Here is a 24,164-nt window from a genome sequence, read left to right on the forward strand (position 1 = left end):
ACTACCCAAAAGGCACACCAAATTTTGAAATAAAGATGGCGTTAAATCCCAGGACAATTCTTTCTCTCAACGTCAATGGACTAAATGCACCAGTTAAGAGACACAGAGTGGCTAAATGGATCAAAAAACTCAATCCAACCTTCTGCTGCCTACAAGAAACGCACCTGAATAGTCAGAACAAACATAGACTCAAAATAAAAGGCTGGAGAAAAGTTATCCAAGCAAACAACACCCATAAAAAAGCTGGAGTGGCCATACTAATATCAGATAATGCAAACTTTATACTCAGGAAGGTTGTAAGGGACAAAGACGGACATTTTATATTAATCAAGGGGTACGTAGAGCAGGAAGAATTCACTCTCCTAAACATATATGCACCGAATGAGGGGCCAGCAAAATATTTAATACAACTGTTGACAAATCTGAAAAATAATATCAACAACAACACAATAATTGTGGGGGACCTTAACACGGCTTTGTCAACACTGGACAGGTCAACCAGACTGAAACCCAACAAGAATATACTAGACCTGAGGAGAGAAATGGAAGAAAGAGGCCTAGTGGATATATATAGGACACTCCATCCCCAGAAACCTGGATACACATTCTTCTCCAATGTACATGGGACATTCTCCAGGATAGACTACATGCTGGCACATAAAACATACCTCCATAAGATCAAGAGGATAGAAATTTTGCAGACTACCTTCGCTGACCACAAGGCTCTGAAATTATTTGTGAACTCCAAAGGGACTCAGAAGAAACACTTTAACACCTGGAAGTTAAACAGCCTCATGCTCAATAACCAGTGGGTCCGAGATGAAATCAAGGAGGAAATAAAAAGGTTCCTGGAAACAAATGACAATAAAGACACAAACTCTCAGAACTTATGGGACACAGCAAAAGCAGTACTGAGAGGAAAATTTATAGCTTTGCAAGCACACATCAGGAAGGAAGAAGGAGCTTACCTGAGTAGCTTAATGACACAGCTAATAGAACTAGAAAATGCTCAACAGAAGGACCCAAGAATAGGAAGACAGAAGGAAATAACAAAGCTGAGAGCAGAAATCAACGAAGTGGAAACTCAAAAAACAATCCGAAAGATCAACGAAAGCAGAAGTTGGTTCTTTGAAAAAATAAACAAGATTGATAGACCACTGGCAAACCTAACAAAGAAAGACAGAGAGAGAAACTTGATAACTCGTATCAGGAATGAAAAAGGAGAGATCACTACTGATATGACAGAGATTCAAAGGGTAATCAGAAACTACTTTGAAAAACTCTACGCCACTAAAAATGAGAACCTGGAAGAAATGGATAAATTCTTGGACTCTTATAATCTTCCACGGTTGAAGGAAGAGGATGTAGCATATCTAAACACCCACATCACCATTGATGAAATTAAAACAGTAATCAAATGTCTGCCGAAAAACAAAAGCCCAGGTCCAGATGGATTCACTAATGAATTCTATCAAACTTTCCAAGAGGAACTACTGCCAATCTTGGCAAGACTCTTTCATGAAATTGAACAAACAGAAACACTTCCAAATAGCTTTTATGAAGCCAACATCACCTTGATACCTAAACCAGACAGAGACGCTACCAAAAAAGAAAATTACAGACCAATATCACTGATGAATGCAGATGCAAAGATCCTCAACAAAATCCTGGCAAATAGGATTCAATGCCTCGTTAAGAAGATCATCCACTACGATCAAGTAGGTTTCATCCCAGGAATGCAAGGCTGGTTTAACATCCGTAAATCTATCAACATAATACACAACATCAATAACAAGAAAAATAAAAACCACATGATCATATCAATAGATGCAGAGAAAGCATTTGATAAGGTCCAACACCCATTCTTGATCAAAACTCTCAGCAAGATGGGAATGGAGGGAACCTTTCTCAATATAGTGAAGGCCATCTACCACAAGCCAGTGGCAAATATTATCCTCAATGGAGAAAAACTGAAAGCCTTCCCTCTAAATTCTGGCACAAGACAAGGCTGTCCTCTCTCACCACTCCTATTCAACATAGCACTGGAAGTACTTGCTATAGCGATTAGGCAAGAAAAGGATATCAAGGGAATCCAGATAGGAAAGGAAGAAGTCAAGCTCTCACTGTTTGCAGATGACATGATACTCTACTTAGAAAACCCTAAAGACTCTATCAAAAAGCTTCTAGAAACAATAGACTCATATAGCAAGGTGGCAGGCTACAAAATTAACACACAAAAATCAATGGCCTTTCTATATACCAATAGTAATAAGGATGAAATGGACATTAAGAAAACAACCCCATTCACAATAGTACCACACAAACTCAAATATCTTGGAATCAACTTGACTAAATATGTGAAGGACCTATACAAAGAAAACTATAAAACTCTGCTCCAAGAAATAAGAGAGGACACACGGAAATGGAAACACATACCCTGCTCATGGATTGGCAGGATTAACATCATCAAAATGTCAATACTCCCCAAGGCATTATACAGATTTAATGCCATCCCTCTAAAGATACCCATGACATTCTTCAAAGAAGTGGATCAGACACTTTTGAAATTCACTTGGAACAATAAACACCCTCGAATAGCTAAAGCAATCATTGGGAAAAAGAATATGGGAGGAATTACTTTTCCCAACTTTAAACTGTACTACAAAGCAACAGTTATCAAAACAGCATGGTATTGGAATAAGGATAGGTCCTCAGATCAGTGGAATAGGCTTGAATACTCAGAAAATGTTCCCCAGAGATACAACCATCTAATTTTTGATAAAGGAGCAGGAAATCCTAAATGGAGCAGGGAAAGCCTCTTCAACAAGTGGTGTTGGCACAATTGGATAGCCACTTGCAAAAAATTAAACTTAGACCCCCAGCTAACATCATGTACAAAGGTAAAATCCAAATGGATTAAAGACCTCGATATCAGCCCCAAAACCATAAGATATATAGAACAGCACATAGGCAAAACACTACAGGACATTACAGGCATCTTCAAGGAGGAAACTGCACTCTCCAAGCAAGTGAAAGCAGAGATTAACAGATGGGAATATATTAAGCTGAGAAGCTTCTGCACCTCAAAGGAAATAGTGCCCAGGATACAAGAGCCACCCACTGAGTGGGAGAAACTATTCACCCAATACCCATCAGATAAGGGGCTAATCTCCAAAATATACAAGGCACTGACAGAACTTTACAAGAAAAAAACATCTAACCCCATCAAAAAATGGGGAGAAGAAATGAACAGACACTTTGACAAAGAAGAAATACGCATGGCCAAAAGACACATGAAAAAATGTTCCACATCACTAATCATCAGGGAGATGCAAATCAAAACAACGATGAGATACCACCTCACACCCCAGAGAATGGCACACATCACAAAGAATGAGAATAAACAGTGTTGGCGGGGATGTGGAGAGAAAGGAACTCTTATCCACTGCTGGTGGGAATGCTGTCTAGTTCAACCTTTATGGAAAGCGATATGGAGATTCCTCCAAAAACTGGAAATCGAGCTCCCATACGATCCAGCTATACCACTCCTAGGAATATACCCTAGGAACACAAAAATACAATACAAAAACCCCTTCCTTACACCTATATTCATTGCAGCTCTATTTACCATAGCAAGACTCTGGAAACAACCAAGATGCCCTTCAACAGACGAATGGCTAAAGAAACTGTGGTACATATACACAATGGAATATTATGCAGCTGTCAGGAGAGATGAAGTCATGAAATTTTCCTATACATGGATGTACATGGAATCTATTATGCTGAGTGAAATAAGTCAGAGAGAGAGAGAAAAACGCAGAATGGTCTCACTCATCTATGGGTTTTAAGAAAAATGAAAGACACCCTGGTAATAATAATTTTCAGACACAAAAGAGAAAAGAGCTGGAAGTTCCAGCTCACCTCAGGAAGCTCACCACAAAGAGTGATGAGTTTAGTTAGAGAAATAACTACATTTTGAACTGTCCTAATATTGAGAATGTATGAGGGAAATGTAGAGCCTGTTTAGGGTACAGGCGGGGGTTGGGTGGGGAGGAGGGAGATTTGGGACTTGGGTGATGGGAATGTTGCACTGGTGATGGGTGGTGTTCCTTTTATGACTGAAACCCAAACACAATCATGTATGTAATCAAGGTGTTTAAATAAAAAAAAATTATGCATTAAAAAAAAAGATGTAATAAAAAATATAAAATGGTTAAAAAAAAAAACTTAAAAGGTGTCTTTCAAGAAGATAGATTTGTGGGTCTGGAGAGATAGCACAGCGGTAGGGCATTTGCTTTGCATGTGGCCAACCCGGGAGAGTATCAGTTCGATTCCCGGCATCCCATATGGTCCCCCAGACTGCCAGGGGTGATTTCTGAGCATAAAGCCAGGAATAACCCCTGAGCACAGCTGGGTGTGGCCCAGAAACCAACCAATCCATCAATAAAGTTAAAAAAAAAATAAAAGAAGATAGATTTGGGACGTGTTAATGGAAATGGGTGTGAGATCATTAAATGCTCTATTTCAACAACATTGTATATCATGAAGTAATTTCTGAGTATAGCCAGGTGTGACCCAAAAAACAAATAAATAAGTAAATAAATAAAAATTCTATTATATACATTTAATTATTTATTGATAAATTTCTATATGTGGCAAAAACGGTCTCTGAACTTTAAAAATTTCCAATTTGTCTTTTTGTATGTACCAATAGAATACTTAAAAACACTGAACTGGATGGGGCCGGTGAGGTGGCGCTAGAGCTAAGGTGTCTGCCTTGCAAGCGCTAGCCAAGGAAGGACTACGGTTCAGTCCCCCCCGTGTCCCATATGGTCCCCCCAAGCCAGGGGCAGTTTCTGAGCGCTTAGCCAGGAGAAACCCCTGAGCATCAAAAGGGTGTGGCCCCCACAAAAAAAAAAAAACAACTGAACTGGAAAGAGTATTGTCTAATTTTAATAGCTGGCATTTATGGGGTATCTGTTGTGTCAGGAACTGTACTGGCAATTTATACATGCAATGTCTGTGACATATCACCACTATTCTGTAAATTAAGTTTCTCATACCATTTAGCAGATTAGTAAACAAATGTTTATGGAATTAGTTTTCCCCAAAGTCATATAGTCAGAAAGTAAGTAAACTCCTGGGTCTGTATGGCTTTTCTTTTTCTTTTCTTTTTTTTTTTCCTTCGGCCACACCCGTTTGATGCTCAGGGGTTACTCCTGGCTAAACGCTCAGAAATTGCCCCTGGCTTGGGGGGACCATATGGGACGCTGGGGGATCGAACCGCGGTCCTTCCTTGGCTAGCACTTGCAAGGCAGACACCTTACCTCTAGAGCCACCTCACCGGCCTCATGTATGGCTTTTTTTTAACATTGTGCTGCCTTCACATTGATCTTTAGATTGTAAGAGACTGACCATGTTCCACAATCTGTAAAATTCTGTATTTGAGATTCTTATTTTCCTTCTATTTTCTTTTTTCTGGAGAACTTATTCATGAAGATCAACTGATCCAGTAGATTTTCTATGGTATTTATCATATATCATTGTATAAACTACTGTAAGAAACTTATAAGGAAAAATAGAAAGGAAAACTTGAATGAGTCTTTATTGATTTAAATAGTATAAAGAAATATCAGCTGTCCCTATTAATTAAGCATCATAAAGGAATATCCCTTTTTCCTTATCTTTGTAGCAAGTCTAGTAAGTTCTTCCAATGGTTCCAAAACCCATTTCTTATTCTTGATCAGGTACCATCATTCACTTTCACATGACTTTTAGAAGCTGTGACTTTTTTTTTAAGTAGGCATTAGGTATAAAAATCTGTTTCACTTATTCTCTGGGTAAGTATGTTTTAGGATTAAACAAACCTTTTACAGATACTGAAAGTGCCTCCTTTTGTGGTGTAAAAATTTAATTATGGTGCAATAAAGTAATCATTAGGTTGAATTACATGAAGGTTTTTTGCTTTTTGACATATAAAGATGTCAAGAGAAAGGCCAAAGATTTGTACTTTTTCACTTATAAGCACTCCTTTTTTCCTTAAACTTCTTTCTGTCAAATTAGATTTAATGAGAGAGTACTATTTTTAAGGAGCTGTTTATGTAGAATGGTTTTGTTAAGAGTGATGTAAACTATTACTGAGTAGAGGCTTAAAGAGGAGTATGCATTTTTGCCATATAAAAGGATCACTGGTGATCATCCTTACATGAGCAAAAGTGTTTTACTAGATAAGCAGAAAAAATAAATCTCAGGGCCGGCGAGGTGGCGCTAGAGGTAAGGTGTCTGCCTTGCAAGTGCTAGCCAAGGATCAGGACCATGGTTTGATCCCCCAGCGTCCCATATGGTCCCCCCAAGCCAGGGACAATTTCTGAGCCTTAGCCAGGAGTAACCCCTGAGCATCAAATGTGTGTGGCCCGAAAAACCAAAAAAAAAATAAAAAAATAAAAAACATAAAAAATAAATCTCAAATGCAGTGCTATTTACTCTTTCAAAGCAGTTTTTTTTAAATCATATTGTACATTTCTATAAAACCTGCTTCTATTCTTGCATGCTAATGATGGTACTTGCATTTGGTGTATTACTGTTGACAGTTTTCACAGAAATCCTATTTCATGGATCAACATTGTGGCATGGCAGCAAATGCCAACGTTTTGGGGGAATAGCAGCAAATTTACAAGAGACCCTGATTGTTTTTGTTTTTATTTGTTTTTGTTTTCCCTTCCAAAACAGCAGGGATGGAAGGAGGAGAGTACAGAAGTCATGAATCACTTCTTCCAGTAGTAGCTCTGAAGTGTCACATTCAAGATCAATATTTTAAACATGATTCTAGTTAGTAGGAGAGAGAAAAGTGGAAGTGTTCACTTTTTTAATACACTGATTTAGAAAATTGATGTCTTATATCAGTAGTTCTGAAGTGTTACTAGCATTCTTTACTTCTGCCTTCATGTTGACAGTGTTGAAGCAGGGTGAATAACTAGAGCATTGTTGTGTGAAGCCCAACCAACTCATGATGGCTTCAACCCGCTTTTCCAGACCCATCAAGTGTCTTTGCCGGTCTTTTCCGAGTTCCAGACCCCTCATCTTTACAGATTGGTATTGGACTCTGTAGAAATTTCACCTTTTGTATTTTTCTTATAATTGTAATCCTTTGAATTTATATTTGGTATCTATGGTCATATTAATGTTTTCTCTGGTTATTCCTCCTTTCCCAGAATCAGGTACCACCCAAAGGTGGGATCAGATACCACCCAATGGTGGAAGCAGAATCAGGTACCACCCTACGGTGGGGGCAGAATGCCAGGTCACACCCTAGGGTAGGGCACAATCACCAATCAGGGTAGGGCCAGTAACATAATAATCCCCTAAAATATTTACATACACAACAGAGCATATTTTTTTTCTTGAGTAAAAAAAACTGTTTCATGATGTTTTCTTTAGCGTTTCTGGATAAGTTCAAGAAAACATTCTGCATGTTGTATTGAGTTTGTATTTCTCCATCTCATTGAAGACAAAACACACGGGCTGCATTATGTAGCTCTGTTCCCTAAATTTAGAAGTAATTTTTCTTCTTTCCTGTCTTTGACATTGTAGCTATAATGTTCTAATTTTGATTATTACAAATCCTTTGGGTCTAATTCTGTGAGCCTACCTATAGCACTGGATTAAATGTCTGCATCATTTCTTTAGTTATCCAGTTAACTTTAAAACTGTTGTAAAAGTGTAAACCAGCCCATGACAGATTTTTTTAACATTTGAAGAACTTTGTTCAGTTTTCATGATTATTGTGTAAGGAAGACTGATATAGATGTTATATAGACCATGTTAATTACACCTACGATGTATTTTGGTTCCACATCACAATGATTTGTCCCCAATGAACCTTTTATCCTTTCTAGGCACATTTTTGTTGTTGTTGTTGTTGTTGTTTTTGTTGTCACAGTTTCCCTTTGCATTGTATTGCTTTGACAACTGTAATTTGAATCAGATCTGAAAGAGGTCCAGAATAAAATATATTTTGACATTATGTTGGCTGTGTACATATGTAAAACCTTTGATATCTATGTAGTTTGTATAGACTATTTACTAGTCAAGTAAAGAGAGAGGGATGCTATTTCTTGTTTACAAATTCTTATTTACATTTTAATTGCATTTACTCCTCCAATGTTTTATTACAGAATAAACTTTTTGCTGAGTCAGTCTTAAAAAAAAAAAAGAAACAAATTTCTATGTTACAGAAAAAATGTAGAAATTTGTATGATTAGGAAATGCAAAGCAGCCTTGGGCATAACATTTTCTTTTAAAAAATATGCTCTGAAGTATTTTTAATTAAAAAAAATTAAAGTGTGACCTCAGATTAACATGCTATTTTAAATGTCTTTGTCCCAACCCTGGCAGTACCTTCAGGAAAAGTAGAATAGAAACAGCTGCTGTACTCTGTTTTTCTAGATACCCACACCCAGTTGCCCACACATATCCATGGCATTTGTTTAGCTGCATTAGGACACGTAGGCAGAGGTATCTCCACTCATTATGCCACCCCCACACTAATCATAAAAGCAATTAAATTATGAAGGACTTGTGCTCTGTCTCCTAGTGATGACTGCTCATAAACACTTCCTTCTCATAATCAATATGGATCCTACCCATTCTCAAGATAAATATCTTCATTTTTCTTACCCAATCCCATACTTAAAAGTCAGCATTTATATGACCAGCTTTACCTACATAAAAATATTTGCTTCATTGCCTAAGATAGTAACCTTTGGCTTCTTAGGTGCAAGGGTAGGAGAGTTTACCTTTCTATAAGCCACATCAAGTCTAAAGAAAATGTCTTCAGCAGAGAAGGGGACTTAAATTCTCCTTAGTGCTGTCTGATATTTCTTGTATAACTACTCACCCTTATTTTATTTCTAAACCAACTCATGAAATGAAATCCATACATAAGTGATTATTTTGGGTTATCCCTGATGCTCTGGAAACTATCCAATAACATTCACCAGAGTAAGTTTTGGTGTCCTTATTTGCCTCACACATTAAATAATAAGCCCCTGGAAGAAGAGAATGCATCTTTTACCTTTTCATTCCTATTAATTATCATGACATTGGGCATAAAGTGGGTCTATAAAATGATTGCTTAAATAAATCATTTCTAAATTCTGTTGGTGAACCTAAGTACCAAATGGATACAGAAAGCTTTTATGTAATTAAAATCAAATGTCAGGTTGTGCTATTACTTTCTCAGCCCTTCCCTGGATTCCTCCCCAATCCCAAGTCTTACCTACCATATTTTCTCAGTCCACAAATTTAAACTGAAACAATCACAAAACAAAATTTTGTTCCCTTCCAAAAATCTTATCTAGAAACTAGGCAAAACTAGACATGACAAAAGGGGATTTCTATGAACATAATATTACCAGGAGGAGGATTTCACTCAATATAATATCAGCTTTCAAAATCAATATAGAAAAAATGTAAACATTAAAAAGAAGCCTATAGCATACTAAGTGAAAAGTGTAAAGAGAGCACTTACACACAAAAAAAAATCACAAATTTCGTGGGGGGAATCACAAGCAAATTCAGATATCAATGTACACAATAAGATTTGATGCTAGTGAGTGGGAAAAACTATTCACCCAATACCCATCAGATAAGGGGCTAATATTCAAAATATACAAAGCACTGATGGAACTTTACAAGAAAAAAAATCTAATCTTATCCAAAAATGGGGAGAAGAAATGGACAGACAATTTGACAAAAAAAGAAATACAAATGCCCAAAAGACACATGAAAAAATGCTCCACATCACTAATTATCAGGGAGATGCAAATCAAAACAACTATGAGGTACCAACTCACACCACAGACATTGGCGTACATCACAAAGAATGAGAACAAGCAGTGCTGGTGGGGATGTGGAGAGAAAGGAACTCTTATCCACTGCTGGTGTGAATGCTGTTTGTTCCAACCGTTGTGGAAAGCGATATGAAGATTTCTCCAAAAACTGGAAATTGAGCTCCCATACAATCCAGCTATACCACTCCTAGGGATATGCCCTAGGAACACAAAAAATACAATACAAAAATCTCTTCCTTACACCTATATTCATTGCAGCACTATTTACCATAGCCAGACTCTGGAAACAACCAAGATGCCCTTCAACAGATGAATGACTAAAGAAACTGCGGTACATATACACAATGGAATATTATGCAGCCGTCAAGAGAGATGAAGTCATAAAAATTTCCTATACATGGTTGTACATGGAATCTATTGTGCTGAGTGAAATAAGTTAGAGGGAAAGAGATGCAGAATAGTCTCACTTATCTATGGATTTTAAGAAAAATAAAAGACATTCTTGCAATAATTTTCAGAGACAAAAGAGAGGAGAACTGGGAGGTCCAGCTCACGACGTGAAGCTCACCACAAAGAGTGATGAGTGCAGTTAGAGAATTAACTACATTGAGAACTATCATAACAATGTGAATGAATGAGGGAAGTAGAAAATCTCAAGAGTATAGGCGAGGGTGGGGTGGGGAGGAGGGAGATTTGGGACATTGGTGATGGAAATGCTGCACTGGTGAAGGGGGTGTTCTTTACATGACTGAAACCCAACCACAATCATGTTTGTAATCAAGGTGTTTAAATAAAGATATTAATAAAAAGAAGAAAAAAGATTCGATGCTAGTAATATGGAAGTAAGAACAAGCACACATGAATATCATTGTTTTCCCAAATGGAGACATGAAGAAAAAGGCAAGTATTCTTTTTTTTTTCTTTTTATTGTGGTAAAAGTGAATTACAAATCTTTCACAGCAATATTTAAAGCACATAGTGGCAATGAATGAGGGGCATTCCTACCACCAGTACTGTCCTCCCTCCACCCCTGTTCCCATCATGCACCCCACATCTCCCTCCTTTACTCCCCATAATGCTAGTGGAACTGTTCCCCACTTTTACAGATTGTTGTAGGTTGGGTATTGATTCTGTTGTCTTTGACTTTGGATTTGGTATTCAAGTCCGATCATTTTTTATTTTCACCAAATGAACATACAACTGTCTGCTCTTGTTATTTTACATTCCGACCACGGGTGCGGGGGGGAGGCAAACAAAAAAGAGAAGAACTAGGAGGAATCCATCCTCCTAGTATTCTATATCTATAGATAGTTTAAGAGTAACTAAACACAAAGATCTTTTAGTGTGAATTTGCAGAAAAAAATACAAATAAAATCTGGCATAAACATAGAAATTTTATTGTCAAAGCATTTAGTCATTTTTGCCATAACTAGTGAATCTAGAATTCTTTTAGGTTTGTTTGTTTTGCTTTGTTTTGTTTTGGTTTTGGTTTTGGGGCAACACCCGGCAGCACTCAGAGGTTACTCCTGACTGCGCTTAGAAATCGCTCTTGGCAGGCATGGGAGACCACATGGGATGTTGGGATTTGAACCACTGTCCATCCTGGATTGGCTGCATGCAAGGCAAACTCTCTACCGCTGTGCTATCTCTCTGGCCCCTGCTTGCTTGTATTTCTAACTATTCATCTATGCAATGAATAAAAAGCAGAATGACTTAATTTGATTAGTATTTTACTTCAATATAAGTCTTCAACTTATAAGAAGAGAACAGGTTTTTGCATGGGCATATGGAAAGTTTAACAAGTTACTTATAAAATCATTATTTATCATAGAAATGTCACCTTACTAAAAACTCATTCTACACTGTGATTACAGATTATTATTTAATAAATGTGTTTTGTCATCAGTAACAAATATTAAAATAATAGCAGCCTAAGAAATTTGTGAACTCATTTTTCTCTTAAATATTGATTGCTTAGATAGAAATTTCAGGCTAAAATTACAATTCAATAGACACAAAACACTCAGAGTCCTGTCTTTTTGATCACTTCCTAGACAAAAATGACTGTCAGGGCTCCAATGATGACAACCTGACTCAAATTAGAGAAAAAGATAATACAGATATAATCCAAAAAAGTTTTTAATCTGTTATCAGTATATCTTTTGAGGAGACTTAGAGGCAGAGAAAATAAAGAAATGTAGATATTAACTAGCAAATTTTCAGCCAAAACAAAAAAGAAAAAAAAGTTGGATTTCAGACATACGGTGAATCAGGGCCATTTCCACCACCAGTTCCAAACTCCCTCCAGCAATATTCCCACAGTGCTTCCCTGTCCTGTCAGTGTAATAGGCCTGTTTTAAACTTAGATTGTTAAAGTTTGGGTTTCTTGATTTTATCATTGTTGGCTTTGGCTTGGATATTTAGTTCTGTCTTTTTATTTTCCTCCACCAATGCACTTAAGACCACTTGGTCCCAGACCCCAGCTATCTCTTTTTTCTTTTATAATTTTATTTTTAAAATTCAGAAATATGAGATTAAAAAAGAAGATATTGTTATCTAAGAAAAGAGAAAATGGATGTCAAGAAGAAGAACAACCTCCATAAATGGGTTAAGAAAAATACAAGTCAAAGTAGCTAGCCTTTTTACCCAGTATCACACAATGGTTAAAGACAGATCTTAAACTCTAGTCTAGAGTGAATGTTATCAAAACCACTTTATGGGATGGGGGGATATAAGTGCTTTCTTACTTCAGCTAATTCTAAGAATAATTCAATATTTAACTTTTTATCAGAGTAATAATATTTTTGTTTTCTTCTATCTTCATATAAAATCATGTTATATTTACTTACACAGCCTAGTGATAAATAAGAGTCACAGCATGTCTTCTTTTTTTATTAATATATTTATTTAAACACCTTGATTACAAATATGATTGTATTTGGGTTTCAGTCATGTAAAGAACATCTCCTTCACCAATAAAATATTCTCATCACCAATGTCCCAAATCTCCCTCCTCCCCACACCACCTCCACCTATACTTTAGACAGGTTCTCTACTTCCCTCATTCATTCACATTGCAATGATAGTTCTCAATGTAGTTATTTCTCTAACTGCAATCATCACTCTTTGTGGAGAACTTCATGTCATGAGCTAGACCTTCCAGTCCTATTCTCTTTTGTTTCTAAGAATTATTGCAAAAATGTCTTTTATTTTTCTTAAAACCCATAGATGAGTGAGACTATTCTGTGTCTATCTCTCTCTCCCTCTGACTTATTTCACTCAGCATAATAGATTGATTTCATGTACATCCATCTATAAGAATTTTATGTCTTCATCTCTCCTGATGGCTGCATAATATTCCATTGTGTATATGTACCACAGTTTCTTTAGCCATTCATCTGTTGAAGGGCATCTTGGTTGCTTCCAGAGCCTGGATATTGTAAATAGAGCTGCATGAATATAGGTGTGAGGAAGGGATTTTTGTATTGTATTTTTTTGTTCCGAGGGTATATCCCCAGGAGTGGTATAGCTGGATTGTATGGGAACTCAATTTCCAGTTTTTGGAGAAATCTCCATATCACTTTTCATAAAGGTTGGACTAGACAGCATTCCCATCTACAGTGAATAAGAGTTCCTTTCTCTCCACATCCCCACCAGCACTGCTTGTTCTCATTCTTTGTGATGTGCATCAATCTCTGTGGTGTGAGATGGTACCTCATAGTTGTTTTGATTTGCATCTCCCTGATGATTAGTGATGTGGAGCATTTTTACCTTTTGACCATTTGTATTTCTTCTTTGAAAAAGTGTCTGTTCATTCTTCTCCCCATTAGTGGAAGCTAAGGAAGTTAAGTGATTTGTTCAATGATTTGAAGTTATGTATGGACTTAGTACTGATCTTTCCTGTCTTAGCCTGTTATCTTTCTATTAACCCAGGGATAATTATCATAGTTTACAAATGTTTACTGTAATACTTAACATAAATGTCTGTTTATTTACACAATAACTACAACTTTTTAAAAAGTTTTTGGGCAACATGTGGCAGTGTTCAAGGCTTACTCCTGGCTCTATGTTCAGAAATAACTTCTGGAGGTACTTAGGAGACCATATGGTATGCTGAAGATGAAACCTGAATTTGCCATGAATGAGGTAAATGCCCCACCCACTCTACTATCACTCTAGAGTCTAGACCAATAATTATGACTTTTTATTGCAAAATCTACTGGAATTTTCCATTAAATTGGAATGTTTGTATTACTTCTTGGCTTAAAGACACCATTATCAAATTTGGCCTATAAAATTGTCTAGTAGTAAAACGAAATTTGTGCCATGAATACATATTTAAAGTAATTTAAATACAAGGTCAAATTTTAATAAAGTGGCACAAAGGGTAAGTCAATTGTCTTGCAGGAAGCTGGCCCAGGTTTTATCCCCAGAATCACATTCATTCAAAAATGCACAGGCCAGTATAGACAAACAAAGATGCTTTTTCAAAACTCTAAGAACCAATACTTTTATATATCAAAAAGGAATCTTGTTAATTACAATGACCTAATAACTATTAGAAAGCTAAAAATACCTACAAACTAGGATATTAATAACTAAGTGGATGGCACCTGCTTATATTTTATAACCAAATCACTTTGATAATAGAAATCAGTTCTGAAATACCAAGCATGTTAAGATGCTTTGAAAATCTCAGTCATCAATGTCCAGTTTTAAATAGCTTGTGTTGTTTACAAATAATTTCATAGGATTAAGAATATAATCTTATTTAAAATGTTTATGGACTTTCAAGGCATAGAGAAGAAAACTTCAAGTGTCTTATTATTATCCACTAGTAAATTTACTAGGTATGCAATTTGGGGGGTTATCACTTAACAAGTAGGTATCATATATCATATATAAGGCACCATTTTCCACTATCAACTTATGCAATAATATACACTATATGTTAGGCCAGTATAAACACTCACTTTGTAATCTGAGAAACAAAAGAGATAGATTAATCAGTTTGTGTTAAAAGCTCAAAATTACAAGACACTTTGGTTCCCCGTCTTCTCTAAAACCTATGAGTTTTTTTACCTCTGGTTATTCCTAGGGGGAATAACTAGTATAGTATTTTATACTGAAGAGCATGATTTTTCTTTACATGACACTGTTCAAGGATACTGAACATGTTTCTAAAAATAACTCCTTTGATCATAGAGGCATCCATCTGGTCTTTCACCAGCTATTCCAAAGTCATTGTTTTATGTATTCTATATATCTAAAATTCGCTGCTATTTTTTTTCTGCAACTGGAAGGTAGTACATTTCCCAAAGCAAATTCACTGCTCTGAATGCTTTAAAAATCTCTATTTCTAATGAACTAATGCAAGCCATTTGCATTATAAACTAGAAAATACTACTACATTCACCCTCACTTCTTTTATCACAGAAAACTTGTGAGGGAGATAAGTTAAATCTTCTGCCCTTGTTATTCAACAAGAAACTAAATTTCAGAGATAAACTATGAAACTCAAAACTCAAAGTGTCATCAAGAATTGTCCAAGGTCAAAGATACATAATGTCTTCATTAAAAATATTTCAGGTCCAGAACGATAGCCCAGCAAGTAGAGCATTTGCTTTAAAAGCAACTGGCCTGGTTTAATACCTGTTATCCCATATGGTCCCCCAAGCCTGCCAGGGGTGATTTATGAGCACAGTGACAGAAATAACCATGGAGTGTCTCTGGGTGTGATTTAAAAAAGGAAATTTTTCAGGCCAAGGGCCAGATTGATAGTACAATGAGTAGGGCATTTGCCTTGCCTGCAGCCAACTTAGGTTTGATGTCCAGCACACCATATGATGCCCTGAGTACCACAAGAAGTGATCCTTGAGATCAGAAACAAAAGTAAGGCCTGAGAACTGCCAGGTGTGGCCCAAAAACAAAACCAAAAATATTTAGACCAGTAGCAAGATTGATAGAACTAAGGGAATCTGGAAATGGTATGATTTTTTTGATATCTAATGATTATAAGACTTCCTGTAGCTGAGCTTAATTAGTAAGTAACTATGATTGATAATATCCCAAAGTCAAACATATAACAAGATGGTATTTGGCAGTGGGCATAGGGAAACTTGGTAAAGTCGACAGCACTAGGCAAATGCAAAATGGTACTTAAAATACAGATCGCCAAGAGGCATATGAAAAAAATGCTTCACATCACTAATCATCAAGATAATGTAAATCAAAACAATAATGAGGTACCGTATCATACCACAGAGAATAGCGCACATCACAAAGAACAAGAACAACCAGTACTGGCATGGATGCAGGGAGAAAGAAACTCTCATTCACTGCTGGTGGGAATGCTGTCTAGTCCAATCTTTCTGGAAAACAATATGGATAATCTTTAAAAATCTGGAAACTGACCTCATATGATCCAGCAATACCACTCCCAGGGATATAACCTAGGAACACAAAAACATAATACAATATTGCCCTCTTACATTCATAGCAGTGTTGTTTATGATTGCCAAAACCTGGAAACAACCCTAATTCCCAGCAACAGATGAATGACAAAAGAAACTGGTACATCTATCTACACAATGAAATATTATACAACTGTTAAAAAATGAAGTCATGAAATTTACCTATACATGGATGGACTTGGAGATTATTATGCTGAGTGAAATGAGTCAGATGGAGAGAGATGGAAACTTAATAATCTCACTCATCTTTGGGATTAAAACAGAATGGTAAAAATACACAGAGACCATAGAAATGAGGGTCAAAAAGACCAGTCTATGAAATCAAGTTGACCACAAAGAGTGATGTCCACAGTGGGAGAAATAACTGCACTAACAACAATAATAGTGAGAGAGAGAAATAAAATGCCTGTCCCAAAGACAGGCAGTGGGGAAGAGAAAAATGGGGAACATTGCTGGAGGGAAAATTACTCTGATGAAGGGTGGTGTAAATTCAATGCCTGAAACCCAACTACAAACATTTTTGTAACCAGGGTGTTTAAATAAATTATTATCAAAAAATTTAGTACTTAAATCAGTATCACAATTCCTAGGGATTAGGCAATTTACTTTTTCTCTTTATTTATAAACAATGCCTATGCTAGCTCTGGACTCCGGATCCATCCCACAAAGACTGCCAGGAGACAAATCAAAAAGCAAAAAGGCAAAGTTTATTTAAAACACCAGCAAGCTGGGATCACACCTCTTGTAGGTGGAGACCCTGGCCCAATTTTAGAGAATTTTAGAATGGGCTAGGTAACAATCGCGAGAATTGGCTATGCATTACATCATTGCTTATTGGGCACTAGGTGTTTGGTCAGACCTAATAAGGACTTTTATGATGGTTGCAAGCAGGATGTAAATAGAATGTTAGTCTGGGGGTAAGAGTAGAAATGGGGGCACCCACTAGATAGATTTATTGTCTGCATTCCATTTGGGTGCCCACAGGTCCCCTGGTGCTAGTCCCTGGGTACAATTTGATTGTTTCCTGCATTACTTAGTTTATGACCATTCTGGTATGTGCCCACAAAGATTCTGGAACTGGCTGTTTTCCTGGGTCTAGTCCCTGTCCTCTACAGCTTAAGCTTATCACGGCAGCCCTTATGTCTAAGCAAAACAGCATTTAATTCTAAACTTACATTTTAATATTCCCTTCCAACACTCACATGTGCAATTTTCTGAATAGAGATCTCAAGGAAAAATTTTTTTCTCAAGAAAAATCTGTTGGCGGCTGAATTAATTTCTTCTGGGTAGCTATTTTGAACTTTTCTTTTGGGAGCTCATACATGCAATTGTACTTCATTATTTTAACTAATTTACTAAACACATCATTGTGATCTATTAACTTGAAAGCTATTCAGTATCCACTGCATTATTAGCAATTATAATTTTTATTTTATTTTTAAGATTTATCTAATTTTATTTTATTTTAGTTGAATTACCATGAATTACAAAGTTACTTATGATTGAATTTCAGGCATACAATAGTTAACACCAATCCCATTATCAATGTCCCCCCAGTTTCCCTCCCACATCCCAGCCTGCCTGGGAGGCAACTGGTTTACAATGCTGTTACTGATAGGGTGTTACACATATCACTTTACCTCCTTTCAGCATCCCAGGCCTCTCCTCCATAGTGACCACTTCCTTCCACCATTCCCTTTGTGTTTGTTCTCGTCTCTGCTCTATTCACCCCACTCCCCACTTTGGCAAGCTTCCTATTGAAGACCAGACAATTCTCATGTGCATAGGTTTCTGATTTTCATTACCAGACTGAAATCACTCCAAAACTGAGGCTCTTTAACTTGCATCTTTTACATTGTTTTAATAAATGCCCCCAACAGTTTTCCTAAGCCAGCTCATATCTCATGAGGAGAGGACCCAGTCACCACAATTGTTCCAAATCTCATTTTATAGAAAGGTTATTTTACCCCTGACATAACACATTGTGTAGGACTGGGTATCACTCTGGAATACTGTAGAAGTGATCAAGCACAAAGCCCTTGATCACCTCTGGATGTAACCCAAATCACGCCCACCCAAAAAAAAAAAACATATAACATACATGTAGAATCTTTTTATCTTGCAATTACTTGCAATCCATACTGGAGGGGAAAATAGATCTTGAAATACACTATGTTCTTCACTTGATAAGATACACAGCTCTCTTAAAAACAAGATTCATATCACCTTTAAAATAAGACATTCTGTTGTTTTTCTTTCTCATATTGACCTTATTCTCTTGTCTATAAGAATTCCTAATCATAAAGTAATATACATAATACCCTTTCAGTATCAGTATTGCAAACCATGGTGCTAACAGTAAAAAAGAAAAGTGTCTACCATAGAGGCAAGCTGGGGGTAGAGTGGTGGAAGAGGGAAACATGGAACATTGGAGAAGAACCAGAGACTGGTTTTGAAACTAAACATGGTGAAAGAGCAGCAGCTGATAGACAAGTAGTGACTGTGAAATGTGGGGAGGAAGAGGGAAGCATCAATACTGTTCTGCACTGTCATCATAACCTGTATGATCATATTAGAAGGTCATGTCCCAGTCAACAAGCAGAAAAACTCAAGACTGAGAAAAGAACTCAGGGAAACACACCTTTGCAAACTACTTATCCCAGGGATGGAGGATGAAGAAGATTAGGAATGTTCCTTATTTATTCTAGAAATATCATTAATATATGAGGACCTACTTTTGGAATCCTATTTGAATTTAAGTTCTTACTATATATCATATCTATATAAACATGGAATTTTTCATTCAATTGATTTTATTGTACAAAATACAGAAAATTGACTTGAGCCTATAGGGTCAGAATCTAGAGAACAGTCAAGTGTCTGGATTAGGACTTCACTCAAGAAGCTGTAACCTTGGAGTTCCCTAACTAATTACCCCAAGACACATGGAGGAGGTGCCCCAGACTACGCTGAACACAGAAGTCACAGATTTTTCAGAGAGATCAAATGATCCTAAAACAGACTTTTTAGGTTCTAAGTAACCTAAGAAATCACAGATGTGACAACTAATCCTCTAAGTAGCACATACTAATGAACTCTTGGATAATCTTAAAAGTGAGACATGGAAAACTTCAATACAAAGATTGTTAAGCATTGCAACATTTTGCTAAAGAGAAAGGATGGGATGATCAGACTGTGATATTTCTTTTATACAGGGCTCTGGAAACAGACATCTGTGCATGGTGAGTTAGGCTTTCCCCAGCAAAAACCTGGAGGAGATGAAGTCTGAAACTTTATTCCCCTTTGTAAATTGTCTCATTTTTCACCTAATGTGTTGAAAATCCTTAAGTCTTTGGTCTTCTTAAGAGCTTTAAGAAATAAGCAAATGGGATGAAATTGTCTCATTTTCTAAAAGTCATTGAATTAAACAGGAGAAAGCTTATACATAGCAAGTGAACCACATATCTCTAAAAGGCTGACAATAACATAATCACTATTTAACATGATAAATACCTACTCAGAGCCTGGTGATTGCCTGTACATCTTACAGAGAGAATAAGCTCTGGGTGTAATTGACCCAATACCCATATAATCAATTCTGCCCTTGGTGGCAATGGCATGGTCTGCCAAGACTGAGGCAAGTCAACAATCTCATTAGAGTAAGCTTCATTCTCCATTCTAATTTTCTGGTGCATATTGACACTTTTGTTCTGTATTTAAAGTTGTTCTTGTGACAGTGCTTTGACAGGGACTATTTCTGTGAGCAAAGTGACCTTTCTTACATGCACAAAAAGTCATGCAGGAAAAATTCACCTCAATAGCCATGGTCATCCCTTCATTGCCTATCGAAATCGGTCATTAGTTGGTGGGAATGGCAACTCCTTTAAGATTTCTACCATCTGGAGCTCCATTTCTGGGTTCAGAAACTCCTTTATTCAAAATGTTGTTCTTCTTTTTTTTTTTTTTTTTTTTTTGGTTTTTGGGCCACACCCAGCAGTGCTCAGGGGTTACTCCTGGCTGTCTGCTCAGAAATAGCTCCTGGCAGGCACGGGGGACCATATGGGACACCGGGATTTGAACCAACCACCTTTGGTCCTGGATCGGCTGCTTGCAAGGCAAACGCCACTGTGCTATCTCTCCGGGCCCAATGTTGTTCTTCTTATAGCTAAATGTTGTTGTTCTTATAGCCACCTATGGTGGCTGCTTAAGTAGAACTCTTCCCCAGTCTTCCCTTGGGAAAAACTCATGATTTCCTGGCTTACTGATTTCAGTCTCCGCAAGAGCTCCCATCTCTGTTCCCATGCTTTTATTTTTTCCAAAGAACATAATACGATCCAGAGAGCAAACTTCAGTGCTAAAAATTCTCAGGTAGCCTCTTTAGTCTCTTTCACACTTCTCTTTTAATAACACTAAAAATGACCATTGATGTTTGTGATGGAAACTCTGTGTATGATATTTACAACATTCACTACAATTTCACAGTTAGAAATTATGTCCTTTCACAGGTAAGAAAAGTGAGTCTTGGAGAACTTGAACTATTTACCACATCCCACCTCACAAATTAGTACTTGAGTTTGAATATAAACTTCCAGTCTTCCTGATTAAAGAGCCCCTGCTCTTGGCCACTAGAATATCATAAACACTGGGGAAAATTCTCGTTCCGCCCTCTCCTCACTCATTGTTGAGTTCCAGAGAATTCCCCACTATCTATACTAGCATTAACAATGAAATTCTTTACAGGTCACCTTTCAAACATCTGCCTGTATATATACAATGAGATATGTATACTAATGCTTTTAAAGTTCTTATAATTTGTAAATATTTTTGTAAAGTTCATATTATTTGCAAATATATAACCTAGAATGTTATATCGTTATAGTGACCCAGAATATGTTATATCTTATTCCTACCCTGTTTCAACCATTTCTCCTATGACAATGTATAAAGTTATATACAGGCAATAGTTTACATGTGGCAAAATCTATAGTGTAGGGGATAATTAGAATGGTAACTAGTCCTAATTTTCTAATTAAAGTGTAGTATAAAGAATAACAGGACAAGGGGCCAGACAGATAGTACAGCAGTAGAGCTTTTGCCTTGCAAGCAGCCTACCCAGGACCAATGGTGATTTGAATCCTGGCATCCCATATGGTCCCCTGTGCCTGCCAGGAGCAATTTCTGAGTGCAGAGTAGGAGTAACTCCTGAGTGCTGCCAAGTGTGACCCAAAAACAAAAAAAAATTAAAAATAAACAAAAAAACAATAACAGGACAAGAGAAAGTAAGGTCTCAAAGGGGGGAATAATCTAGATTATCCTAGCACCTATTTTATAGAATTGAGAAAAGGAAAGAAACTGAAAAAGAATAAATTATAAGAGGTGAATAAAGGTAACAGGAGCAGAGGGCAAGGGCCTTGGACACACTGATGGTAAAGAGATACAATTTGTCTATATATCTGAACCATACAACCAACAAAATAGAATCATTATATGCAAATTACAATAACCAAACTTAAAAATGTTCCTGTGAAGGAGGCAAATTGGGTGTGGGATAGGGTTAAGAAGGGAAATTTACATTGCTAAAGAGATAGGTATTGGGAAAATTATAAACTTGAAACACAAATATTAATAACTTTGTAAAACATGGGGTCTAAATAAAAATATAAATAAATAAATAGAATAGTGGATGAATTTTTTTCTAATAAATTAATTTTACCAAAAATGTTAATGTAGTTAATGAAAACAAAATAGTTGAAAAGAACTGTTTTATTTCGTGATTTTTTTTTCTATCTCAGGCAACTCTATTATGTCAGGAACTTCTAAACTTAAGCATCAATCAACTCTATTCATTCTGATGAGATGGGTACACTGCTATATATCATTATTATTTGGTAGGAATAATATAAACATAAGCAGGTCAGCATTTCTTTTCTTCCTTTTGGATTTTGTTTGTTTGGTTTTTTTGTTTTTGTTTTTGTTTTTGGGCCACACCCGATGATGCTCCAGGGCTAATCCTAGCTATGTGCTCAGAAATAGCTCCTGGGTTGGGAGACCATATGGGATGCCTGGGGATCAAACCACAGTTTATCCTAGATTAACACCTGCAAGGCAAGCATTCTACCACTTGTGCCACCGCTCCAGCCCCTTCCTTTTAGAATTTAGATATCAAAAAACTACTCTTGAATAGCATGTTTGGAAATCCCAGTCCAGTTAGTAGGATCCTAGTAACAAATTATTTACTCAATATATTTATTATGTTATGCCAGATTCTGGTTATATCTTCACCTCGTATCTCCCAGGAGTACTTTTCCTTTTGGAAAGGCCCCTAGTCAGCCTCTGGACAGAATGTTTTAGTATTTTTGTTTTCCAGCTTTTGAATCTGCTCAGAAGCAAGAATTGGTGACATGATCAGCTTGGCATCCTTTCAAAATAAAACATCACAGACCATCTCAATGAATTGCAAAACACAACCAGGTAACTGCTTTTAGGCATCTGGATCATTTTGTTATGTCATATTCCAGAGCATGTTCATCAGGAAAGATTTTAGTGACCACTATGATAGGGACCATCTTTTTGGCAAAGAACTTTAGGTACAAGGATGTTAATTCTTTCTTTGGAGAATAATGATATGTATCTGAATCTCTATATATGTTATGCCAGCTCCCCACCACTCAGTGCTATAAAGAAATGCACTCCTTAATATATTTTATTTTCATTATGGCACTTCTGTTTTATTTTTATTGTGGTACTTCTCTTCATTTCTTTGTTAGTATGAGTAAGGTCTAACTCCCTTCACTCAAGGAGAACAAAGCCCAAGAGGAACAATAAGCATTTCTCTATTATTCATGACCCTATGTGAAGCAAGTAAAGTGTTTTGAATAAATTAATCAACACCCCCACATTCTATCTGCTGAAACAAGAACTCTGTTATGTGTACTTCCAAAATCTGATTGGTGGTTACTCACCAGTATCATCGGTTAAAATAGAACTGAGTTATAACACAATTTGTTGCTTCTATGTGTGGTTTAAAATGTTTGAGTTTATTTTATTTACTACACTTCTAGCTGTTGATTCATTGATTCTTTATCCATTGAACATTAACCACTTGAGGCCTGATTTAACAATCTACAGTTTTAATTTTTAAATGTATGTTTCTCCATTAGATTATGAGCTCTTTGAGTATAAGAATATGTCCTGGTTCATTTCTATAGGTCTATAGACTGGCCCATACATATCTGTAAATTTTATGAATGGAAAAATGTAGTGAATAGGCAAATAAGTGGAAGGAGAAATTGAGAAACAGGAATTTTTATAATTTAAATTTTAATTAATATTAAGAAATATTATTATATTTTATTTACTATATAAATTAATAAATTTTATTATTAAAATATTACTATTTTAATATTAGTATATTGATAAAAGTCAGTGCAGATGAGATTGAGATTTAGATTTAGATGATATTTAGAAAATGGAATAGGAAACCAGATGTCTATAATTTTTTAATATTTTTATTTATACAATTTGATTACAAACATGATTGTAGTTGGGTTTCAGTCATATAAAGAACACCCCCCATCACCAATGGCCTAAATCTCCTACCCTCCCTATCCTCCCACCCACCTGTATTTGAAACAGGCTTTCTACTTCCCTCATTCATTCACATTGTTATGATAGTTCTCAGTGTAGTTATTTCTCTAACTGTTCACCACTCTTTGTGGTGAACTTCATATTGTGAGCTGGACCTTTTAGTCCTCATTTCTTTTGTCTCTGACAATTATTGCAAAAATGTCTTTTATTTTTCTTAAAACTCATAGATGAGTGAGACTATTCTGTGTCTATC

At 36.4% G+C, this 24,164-nt stretch overlaps 1 pseudogene; it reads right to left on the reverse strand.

Annotated features, from left to right (window-relative positions):
* LOC126011768 (lipid droplet-associated hydrolase-like) overlaps window positions 1-17,995 on the reverse strand; it is a 113,931-nt pseudogene extending 95,936 nt beyond the window's left edge.
* Between the last annotated feature and the right edge of the window lie 6,169 nt (window positions 17,996-24,164).

Source organism: Suncus etruscus, chromosome 6 (assembly GCF_024139225.1).
Source record: "Suncus etruscus isolate mSunEtr1 chromosome 6, mSunEtr1.pri.cur, whole genome shotgun sequence".
Classification (NCBI taxonomy): Eukaryota; Metazoa; Chordata; class Mammalia; order Eulipotyphla; family Soricidae; genus Suncus; species Suncus etruscus.